Genomic DNA, 11,356 nt, shown 5'->3' with positions numbered 1-11,356 from the left:
CAAATGAAGAAACTGAGGTAGACAAGCATTGTTTTTGATTTTGTCATTGTATCCAGAACTTAAAGACCAATGTTCTTAATGTAATAAACAGTAATAGAATTAATAATAATTGGATGAATTAATTATCCTTGCCATTGCATGACATTCCCTTACCCAAGGTTGCCATTTTGCTGATTACATATTGGAATGATTAGTTTACATGGTGTAGGTTAGAGTGTCAAATATAGCTTTAATTCAGATTCTTATATTTTTGCAACCCCACTCTATAGAATGTTCATTGTTGTTTAATCCCTACCATAGTTTTAATTAGTTCACATGTGGAGCATTTGGTACCCTACTAAAAGATAACTCTGTCCCTTATTGGAGAGTGGTGTTTCTGACAATTACACTGACTCAATAAAAATTAATCGCATGTGTTTAGTCTTATGGATTCAAGCTCATATTTGGAAGCTCTCCAGCTGAGGATTCAATGGAAACAAGAAGAACCACCCTCAATTCCCTGGTGCTGGGGAGGAGCTAAGTTAGATTCCATTGTTATTATTTACTAAGTTTGAAATAAAAAATGTTAATCTTTTGAAGGAAAGTGAAAACATGCAATTTTCTGAATTAGCAAAATGTAATTTCTGTTACAGAAAAAATAGAATATCAGAGCTTATAGAGAACCTGTGAGCTTATGACATTAAGTAACTTGCTCTTAATTCATTAATGAGAAAATCAGGATGAACAATGACCATTATCACCTTTACACGCAATGGAACTATAAAGAGAAATATTTTCAAGTTGAGGAGGGAAAAGATTGATAGCTATTCTCAGGGCCCAACCCAAATAAGTCAAAAACCAATAGAAACATTTTTGAAATAAACAGAGATCCCTTCAAAGGGAAAGAGTAAAGTCCATAAACTAGTATATACCATTTTATTTGATGATCACAACTAAAAGATTCTTAGCTGTGAATGCAGCTTATGAAACAGATAAGCATCCAAGAGTAGAATCAAAGTATTCTACATGAGTAACATCCATATTGTTGATGAAATGACAGAATTATGCATATTTGTTTATAAAAACAGAGGAGTTTATGATGACAGCTCAGAACCAAGTCATTACCACTAATGGGCTAACCCTTAAGGAACCTGTACTTTTGTAGATGCAGGTTATGCAAGGAAATGCTAAAAACTATGCAACATATTATAGACTACAAAGATTTAGCATTTACTACATACTTAGCAAGACATAATAATCTAGTCGCTTAAATTATGTATCAAAAATTCATCATCTTTCATCAGCCAATAAAACAATATATTGACATACTATAATTATGGACCTTAAAATGTCCTTGAGAACTCAGCTAATAATAAGAACATTTTTAACAGATTTTCCCATAACAAATGATTATTCTCTCTAAGTTATATATAGTCAGTCCTCGACATTGCTTATTTAACTTTTGTGGCTTCAAGCATTTGTGTGATTTTATTAGTAACTTCATTTTCACTTTTGTGTTGGTGACCAGAAAGAAACATTTATGGTTATGTGCAGTTGAGAATACAATTAAAAGTGTGGGATTTGTGGAGTAGCTGCTGTCCTATTGGATGGCTTGACTAGTCTTGTTCATCCTATCATTGTAGAATAAAGAATTCCCCTTGCAATCAATATATATTTTTATTATTAGCCTTCAAAAATCAAGTTTTATATTGCAATTATGGATCCAAAATATAGTGCAAGTCCTTTGGGCTCTAAGCCTAAGCATGCAACATCAATGATGCAATGAGAAAATAAAGGTGTTAGATAAACCAGGCCAGAATGTCTGCAGTTGCTAACAGAATAAGTTTGGTGTTAAGGAATCAGTGATTTGTTATATATGGTATAATAATACCCTCACACTGCTGTCTGACAGAATGAAAAGCAAAGTTCAGGTTTTTAAAAAGTTTTAGTTTTAAGAATTTTACTTGCTGTAAAGTATTTAGGGTACTATAAATTTATGTTATGAATAGTGAATATTTTCTGAAATCCATGGTTTTTTTAAATTGAGACATTAGCACAAATGATCAGAATTCTAGAAAATTACTAGCCAGAAAAATGTTTTGCATGTTACCAGTTTTATTTTGTATACTGCATTTTATGGATTATTTCTTGGTTACTGTATTAGGACAAATGCATATTACCAGAATCAGTGATTTATTATAAAAATTGAATACAGAAAAGTGAATTTTCAGCCATCTCTATGAAAGATTATAGTTTTTGATGATCAGGGGAACCTAACCCCCAGTTTACTGTTGGTTCAATGTATCAGCATTCATCTTTTTTACTTTTGCACCATTTTCTAGGAACATCGCCCCCAGGAAAATTGAGGATTGATTGTAAAATAAAAAGCTTTTTAAAGATAGAAACCTAACAGACAAAAGCAAAAACATATGGGAATAGTATAAAGTATATAAATCTTTCTCTCAGGTCCTATCCTATGTGCTACTGGTAATGTGGGGAGGATGCTTCTGGAGAGCCAACAGAGAAACAGCCCAGAGCATTCCCATAATTGAACTGAAAGTGAGAAAGGTTTAATGATTTTATTAATAGGACTGTGGTTCTACATATAGAAACTGTCTGAGCTGGGATTAGGAAGCAGGTCTCCTTGATTCCAGGGGTAATATTCCATCTACCACTATGACTAGAAAACCCAGGTCTCCAAAGTCCTAGCCCAATTAGTCTTCTTTCCATTATATTACATTGTTTCTCCTGAAGTGACTTATTTCTCCAAATAAAACTCCTAAAAGAACAAACACTGTTTTCCCTGAAATGACTCCTGAATTTAGAAAAAAAACCCAATAAGGCATCTAACAGACTGGATGATAACCATGGCTACCCATTCAAGCTCTTGAGTGTCTGAAAAGCAAGCCCTGTGGTAGTTCTGAATGTAGGTAATGAAATGCTGAGGAATGATGGATTTTTCTTTGCTAGAGGGAAACATTTCCTGAAGTGAATGATGTTGGACTTTAGGGTGGATTAATAACACAAACTGTGGGAGGAAATGAAATGGGAGTTTTCTTTTTAAAAAAATTAAATAGAAAAGAGTGAAGGTAGATAACCTGGTTGAACACAAAGAACAATTTTCAAAAGGCTGCCACATTTCCCCTTCCAATTTGAATACTTCATTAATTCTTTATACTGAGTAGAACTGAAGTATGATATTCACTTATGTTGTCATACCATTTAGGTCTTCCAAAGGATATGGTGTCACTTCTAATGATAGCATCAATGCAATTCATCATAGCAATTTTTTCACCTTTGCTTCAGGGGTTTCCACTGAGCCACAGAGGCTTCTGGGATGGAAACACTTAGGTTTCAGAGTTTTAAATTGTTAAACTTAGAGAGATGAACTAGATGATTTCCTCAAACAGTGGTGGGTAACCTTTTTTCTACCAAGAGCCATTTAGATAACATTGGATAACATCATTTGTAGACCATGTAAAGTTATCAGCTTAGCAGTGGGAGGTTGTTGTACGTAGCTTTAAACTCATCATTGCCTATGGTTGATTGTTCAAATAATTTTGCAGGCTTTATAGGGCCAACAGGCCTGTGGTTCACCATCTCTATCCTAAAGCCTTTTCATGCTTTCTGAATCATTAGTAATTCTATACTACCAGTAGAATGAGATTTTCTTCTTTTGTTCAATTGTCTTGCAATTGGAATTATACACAAGCATACATATTATCTATCTATCTATCTATCTATCTATCAATCATCTATCTATCTATCACTTCTATCTATTCATCTATAATCTATCTAAAATATACATCTTTATCTATCTACATGTGTATATACACACATATGTGTATGTATATATACACATATACATCTATAATCCATCTATATATATACATACACATAAATGTACATATACATACACATACTCATATATATACATTCCTGGTCATTGGTTTTTAGACTTCTTTTAGTATACCAGATGCTAAGCAGACCATATAAAATATACCTCCAATCTACTCAGAAAATTTAGAAGGTATGATAATTTCCTACATTTATAATCTCACTGTTAATAATTTTTAAAAAATATTACTTTCAAAAATTCACAAACATCATAAAGAATAAACATGGTTATATTTTTCTTTTATTTTGGGGGGAGGAGAGGTTGGTTAAATTAGAAATTTGGTTTGTTACAACACATATGATGAGATCATGTTTCAACAGTTAGATTTATTGCTTTGTGATGGACATGATGACTTTTAGTTTTGCCTTGATCAAGATTTTTTCCACCTCAATAAACCTTGATATCTTTTTAAGAAACATTCCTCTCTATTCATCATTACATCATTGTTTCAAAAGCAAAGCAAAGAGAAAAAAAAACTTTTAGTTTCATGTTCACTTCAAGAATCTGGGGTAGGGTGTGCACTAAGGACCTTTTTTTCCCCCAGAAATCCATTTGGTTTTAATTGTATTCAGTGAACTTGCTGGCAGGATAATTGACCACTAACAGAGTTAACCAATCTTTCAGTTATATGAGGTCTTGAATTTTTTTTTGAGTTATTTACTACTGTACAGAAACATAAGAATTGTACACCACCCTGTGCATAGCAAGGTGAAAGAAAACAAGAATAAAAAAAATTTTGAAGTTCTTGGGAACAAAACAGCCATCAAAAAGCCATTAAAATCCAGCTAGAAAATATGGGTAGCTAGGTGACCCAGTAGACAAACTATTGGACCTAAAGGAAGGATAGACTTGATTTCAAATTTATTCTCTGATACTGTGTGACTCCAGGCTTGTGACTTAAAGACTCTTGAGAACTCTTAAGACTTCTGAACTTATTTGTGGTCTCTGTTCTATATCTACTTCCTATGGCAACCCCAACTTCCTTTTTCTGGCAACTTCCATATGCCATGCTTATATAGCTGAAACATTGTCAGCTAGTCCTGAGTGACTACCTCCCTATAAGATAAGATATGGTAAAGTTAGATGTAACTGAGTAAGAATCTGGTTGCCAATATAAATAAATGGATAAATAAACAAACAAACAAACAAACAAACAAACAAATAAATAAATAAATAAATAAATAAATAAATAAATAAATAAATAAGCAAATGAATAGATAGATAGATAGATAGATAGATAGATAGATAGATAGAAAGACAGACAGAGATACACACACACACACACACACACACAGAGAGAGAGAGAGAGAGAGAGAGAGAGAGAGAGAGAGAGAGAGAGAGAACAGACAGACAGAGAGGGGTGGGATTGTGGGGGGAGATGATAGGTAGATAGAAATGAAGTCTGTCCTGACTCCAGAATAAAAACCCATGGCTTACACCTTTCCTATCCTAGTGCATAAAAAAAACAAGACCTATTCTACATATTAAGAGCAGTGATAGAGCCAATGACTCAGGGTATATAAAATCCAAAGGCAGCGTCTCTTCAGGATCTTCATTAACCCCTACTTTTTCTTCCTGAAAACTTAAGCATTTCCTATCAGAGGTTAGGGCAGCTAGATAGCACAGTGGATAGAGTGTTAGGCTTAGGCTTGGAATCAGGAATATGACTTTTCATGAGTTCAAATCTGTCTTCAGTTGCTTATTTGCTGTGTGACCCTGGGCAAGTCACTTAATTGTTGACCTCAATTTCTTTATCTGTAAAATGAACTGGAGAAGGAAATTGCAAATAACTCCAATATCTTTGCCAAGAAAATCTCAGATGAGGTCACAAAGAAACAGATATGACTGAAAAATAATAACAAACCAGTTATTAAGAAATTGTTGAGTTCTATACTTTCCTTGTTGATCATTCCCTCCATGTTCCCACTCTTGAGTATCTCAGGCTAGGATTGAGTCCTTTCTTGTGAATAAAAATATGTCATAATAAACGTTTGTTGCCCTTAACTTTGCCCATAGCCTTTCTTCTCAAAACTCTTATAGAATGTAGCAGAGGAAGGGAGCATTTCTCTTCCATTCTCTCACCCCACACCCAATCAAGTATTTCACAACAGAAGTACATGGTAGTCTAGCTTTGGAACACTGTTCTTTTCCTTAACTCAATGGTCAAGTTTCTATAATTCTTTCAAGTTGTCTAAAGAGCTGTTACCTGGTCCCCAATGAAATAAGAATGTATAATGCATTTTTAATACTTCCTTTACATTACCCAGAGTCTAAGGGATAATCACACATTTTTTCTGAGGTATAAATTAATTATTTTAAAGTCCCAAAGAAATCTAACTTTATATCTCATTGTCTTGGTTATATTGCCTGCCCTTTATATACTGTATTTTTATCAAATAGATTGTGAGGAATTAATTGTTCAGGAGTCCCCTGATTGACTCACTGGTAAATTTAAATACACATACATGCACACATGCACTCACACATACTCACATGTGCATATGTATAAATATGTGTTTACAAACACACATAAATGCATACATGTACATATATTTATATATGCATGAATACACAAATCATATATGCATGATGTGTGTGTGTAATAGAAGCTCCAATACAGTAGTATTTTCAGTCACTAAGCAATAAAGTAAACAAGCATCCATTAAGTTATTAATATGTGCCAAGTACTATGTGCTTGGCACATATATATGTGCTACAAGTGCTCAGTTCTGAAGATACAAAGAAAGGGGAAAATATGGTAGGGCCCCATTCTTAAAAAGTTCACATTATCATGGGGGATATAACATGCAAAAAACTACACACAAGATATATACTGCATTAATGGGAGGTAGTCCTAGAGGGAAGGTACTAACAATGGAGGGACCTGGAAAATTCTACTTCAGAAGATGATATTTGAGTTGAATCTGGAAGAAAGCAAGGGAATCCAGGAGGTAGAGATGAGAAACACTAGGTTTCCAGGCACAGAAGGCAATCAGTGAAAATATACAGTATTAGGAGATGCTGTGGGGTGTGTGTGTGTGTGTGTGTGTGTGTGTGTGTGTGTGTGTGTGTGTGTGAATTACAGCAAAAACAGCCAGTGATTTTAGATTGTAGAATGTACAAAAGGGGGAGGAACTCAAGAATGGAAAGATAAGAAAGGGTCAAGTTGTGAAGAGCTTAAAAGCTAAGAAGAAGCATTTATGTTTGATCCTTTAGGTAGTAGTAAATCAGTGGAGTTTATTGAGTCAGGGTTTATGAGATAATATGGTCATATCTTCATTTTATGGTCATATCTGATACCTAGTGGAAGATGGGCTACAGTGGGGAGATATTTGGGGCAAAGAGAACAATCTGAAGATGATTACAATATTGAGTCTGATGTGTACGCTCTGGTAGAATTATCTTCTTGACAATTAAAAGAGCAAAAGTCAAAAAACTCAAGCAAGTTCTTATATATATATATATATATATATATATATATATATATATATATATATATATATATATGAACTTGCTTGAGTATATATATATACATATATTTTTTTTTCTCTTTAAGAACAAGGGGGTAAAGACAGGAACATGTCCCACAGCCAAATGAATTTGATATGTAGGTCAGAGTTTGATTTCTCAAATACTAGTGCTGTATATTGGTAATAAGAAAATATTGAAAAAATATACAAATTAGGCAATGTGGTTTATGTCTCTCCACATCAGCCAAGCAACCCGAGCATGATTCATGTCTATCCTAAAAAGAGTCATATAGCCATTCTGAGCAATGTAAAGCATTCAGCTGGAGCACAAATGCAAGATGGCCTCTATAAGAGTTTAGTGAATCCAAAGTCATGCTTCATGTACTCTGTCTGCTTTGTTATCCTGTGAGTTCCTTGGAAACAGCAAATATCCCATTATTTTAACAAGGGAATACAGCTAAACAGTCCTTAGTGACTTCAGCATAAGCTGTATTTGACAATCCCCAAAGATGATGTAATCCAAATCAGCCCATTAATCTCATCTCAAGTCTTCAATTCCAAGTCACAATAAATCAGATTTCAATGAGTTTTTATTGAATCAAACTCAAGGATCATGTTCATGGGATACTCATGATTTCCTTACCCCGGGGTCTGCTTCTCTGATGTCCATCATGATCACACATTCTCATGGCCATTTAAGTCTGTAATTCCTCATAGTTGAATTGCTGTCGTACTTGAAATAATACAAAAATGTGAATAACAACAAAATGGGCACAAAAGCAAATAGAGGAGGGATGAAAGCATAAGTAAAGGCATTCTATTTGTGAAAGCATTATTCAACATAATCTCATTTAATTATCATCATAATCCTGTGGAATAGTGTAGTGTAAATTGTATTATAATCTCCATTTTATAGAAGAGAATCCAAAATCCTAGAAAAATGAGATGGCTTGCCCGTGGTCCCATAGCTAAGGAGTACTAAAGCCAGTATTTAATTCCAAATCTGTTGCTTTCTCCTCTTCACTTTCCCCCCAAACGCTATACTCTCTGTACAGCAGATTCTCACCCTGAGAGACCTCTCTGCTTCTATGGCTCTCTCTCATTTTGAGAAAGTGCCCAGACTAACAATACTTATTCTTCTACCCTTTTCCAGGTCCAACTCCTAACTCTAACTATTTTTCTAACTAACAATTTTTTCTTTCTTTCCCCCTTTTGGCTTCTTTTTAATTGTCCTTTTCCCCATTAGACTATAAGCTACCTGAGAGCAGAAACTGGCTTTATATTTCTTATATTTGTATTCTCATTCACAGCACTTAACATAGTAAGTACCTTGGCACGTAGTAAGTACTGGATAAATATTACATCTAAATTAATTTCTTCCCTAAAACTGACTCAGCTCTTGAAACTCTAAATAAGATCATGGTATTGAAAAGTTGGAATGGAAGGACATCTCTGAGGACATGTGGTCCAAGGAGCCCCTTTTCCAAATTAAGTAAATGCCCACTGAGTTTGAGCAACTTGTCTATCTCAGTTAAGAAGTGAATAGTGAGACAGAGCTAGGATTTGGACCCAAGTCTGATTCTAAATCAATATATTCCCTTATACCCTATTTCCTTTCTAGACTTTCTTTTTAGGCCAAATGAGTTTTTAATCATTGGCTTCCAATGACTAGTTTGAAGATAGATATTTGAAAAGTACAAAACTTCCAATGAACCATTCTACATGAAACTCAGATAAATTCAGAAGATGAGTTCCATTTCTTTTCCTTCCTATCCGCCCCCATCTAGCTCCATAACACACATGTCTACATCCTTACCAAGAAAACCATTTGCTAAGTCAACCTTGGAAATAGTTTTAGCTTAAGTTGGAAAGCCAAATGGGGATTTGGACCAGCATTTGCTATCCTTGCCAAATTCTCACTGAAGTTCCAATTTTGATTACAGCAGTAGATACATCTTCATTTCCAACAAGGGTATTTTTTTCCCCCATAAGTTTCTAAACCTTGGTTGGGACTGAACATGCTCTTTCTCAAGTTTCTGGTCTTATCCAGTCTTAATTCTTTCTTTTCTGATGTGTGACTTGTAGTTAGAAACTACAATTTCCTAAAGGTATTATAAGCAGCAGCCCAGGTAAAGATTTAGAAGTTTTCTAGTTGTTTGAAATAGATATAAATGGGGTCTGACTGATTGTTAAGAAAGACTATGTGGGACAGCTAGGTGGTATAGTGGATAGAACACTGACCTTGGAATCAAGAAGACTCAAATTCATAGCCTATCCCAGATACTTACTAGTTATGGAACCCTGAGCAAATCATTTAACCCTGACTGCTTTGGGATTGGGGGTATATGGGGATAAGGTATATGTGCTGCCATTTTACTTTAATAATTAGTAGAGTGAAGTAAGTTACTTACTACATGATTATTAACTGTCAGAAGAACACACTGGGATAAAGAAAGATAGATTTAGGTCTAGATGGGATTTTAGGGGCCATCAATTCTAAGTTGATCATTTTTACAGATAAAGAAACTGAGGCAAGGAAAAATTCATTGGCTTGGGATTTGCTTCCACTAAGCTTGAGATAATGAAGAGAATGGCAGATTTAGGTTCAAACCCAAATTTGCTTCCTTCAATCTATGTAACCTTAAGCTAAAAATTCCCAACCTTTTGTATGTCATGACTCTTTGACGGTGTACCTGTGGAGTTTTCTTCTTAGAATAATGTTTCAAAAGGCATAAAATACAATGCATTATGCCAAAAACAGAGAGCAAAGTTGTCTCTCTATGAAAGATAACCTTTGTCCATATGCATTTATATCATGTCTTTATACTATAGATACCATGCCATATTATCTATAGTATAAATATATACAATTTTTTAATTCCTCAGGTTATGAACTCTCATTCCCCAGCTTAAGTTCCCCAAGTTAAGGACTCTTGCCTTAGATAGTGAAGTAACCAGCCAATAAATATTCATTAATCACTTACTACTTACTATGTGTCCAGCACCATACTAAGTGAGAAAGCTATGGTCAAAAGGTACTCTATCTCCTGTCCTCAAGGAGTTCATGTTCTAACTAACAAGAGGAGAAAAGTAATTTGATCTCTCTGGACCTTATTTTCTTCAACTGTAAAGTGAGATGGCTAGATGATTTCTAAGATCTTGTCCAGCTCTAAATCTACGCTAATGGTCTGGAGTCTGTTTGGAGTTATGTTCTCTTGGTATTAAATTATTTTTATTGGCTCTGCCCTAGGCCCATTCATTTGTACTTTTCTCCTCTTCTCCTGCAATCTGCCCCAAGTGAAAGTCCCTGCATAGCAATAGAAAGTTTTACTTTCCCTAAAGCAAAAGAGACTGTGGTTAAAATTCATTATCATTTCCAGAAAAACAATATATGACTTTGTTCTTTTCTTAAGCTTTCAATTTAGTATCATACTATATCTTGTATGGGCATTTATTCCTGACACGTGGTTAAACTTAGGACTTATATATTAGCCTCAAAAATACTGGACAGTTGCTTTGCCAATTCACTTCCTTATTACTCTAGAACTACTTAATAGTGATATTTGGAATTAACTTGATGAATACTTCTCTTCTGGATTTTATTCATACAGTCACAGATAACTACTTCAAAAATCGGCCACAGAAGGAAGAAATATCAAAAGAAAGCTGTTCCAGCTTTAAAGGATATAGCTATCAGTGAAGTAAACTAAATATTCTTTATTGGGTCCAGAGAACTTTACACTAAAAACTGAATTATGAAAAGAACATTCCAATCTCAAATATTCATTTAAGAATTTTTTGACTGGGAATTATATTGACCTTTGATCTCCCTGAAATACTTTGTATTGATTGAAAAGGAGAAAAGATCCAAGTTGAATGGAAAGAGACCTGACCTTGGAACAAGAAAAACCCTTCATACATGTCCCACTTCTGAGATATTAGTTGTGTCACTCTAGGTAAATTATTTAATTTCCCAATGCTCTTTTTAGTTCTCTAAAAATTATATGTT

General features: G+C 34.3%; 1 pseudogene; it reads left to right on the top strand.

The window, feature by feature from the left end:
- The first annotated feature begins 7,606 nt into the window (after positions 1 to 7,606).
- On the top strand, positions 7,607 to 11,099 carry LOC141561877 (phosphatidylinositol N-acetylglucosaminyltransferase subunit P pseudogene; annotated as a pseudogene).
- The last annotated feature ends 257 nt before the right edge of the window (positions 11,100 to 11,356 follow it).

This window comes from Sminthopsis crassicaudata, chromosome 3 (genome assembly GCF_048593235.1).
Source record: "Sminthopsis crassicaudata isolate SCR6 chromosome 3, ASM4859323v1, whole genome shotgun sequence".
NCBI classification, from domain to species: domain Eukaryota; kingdom Metazoa; phylum Chordata; class Mammalia; order Dasyuromorphia; family Dasyuridae; genus Sminthopsis; species Sminthopsis crassicaudata.
Note: the sequence above shows the minus strand (reverse complement) of the source record. Positions and strands in the feature narration are given on the sequence as shown.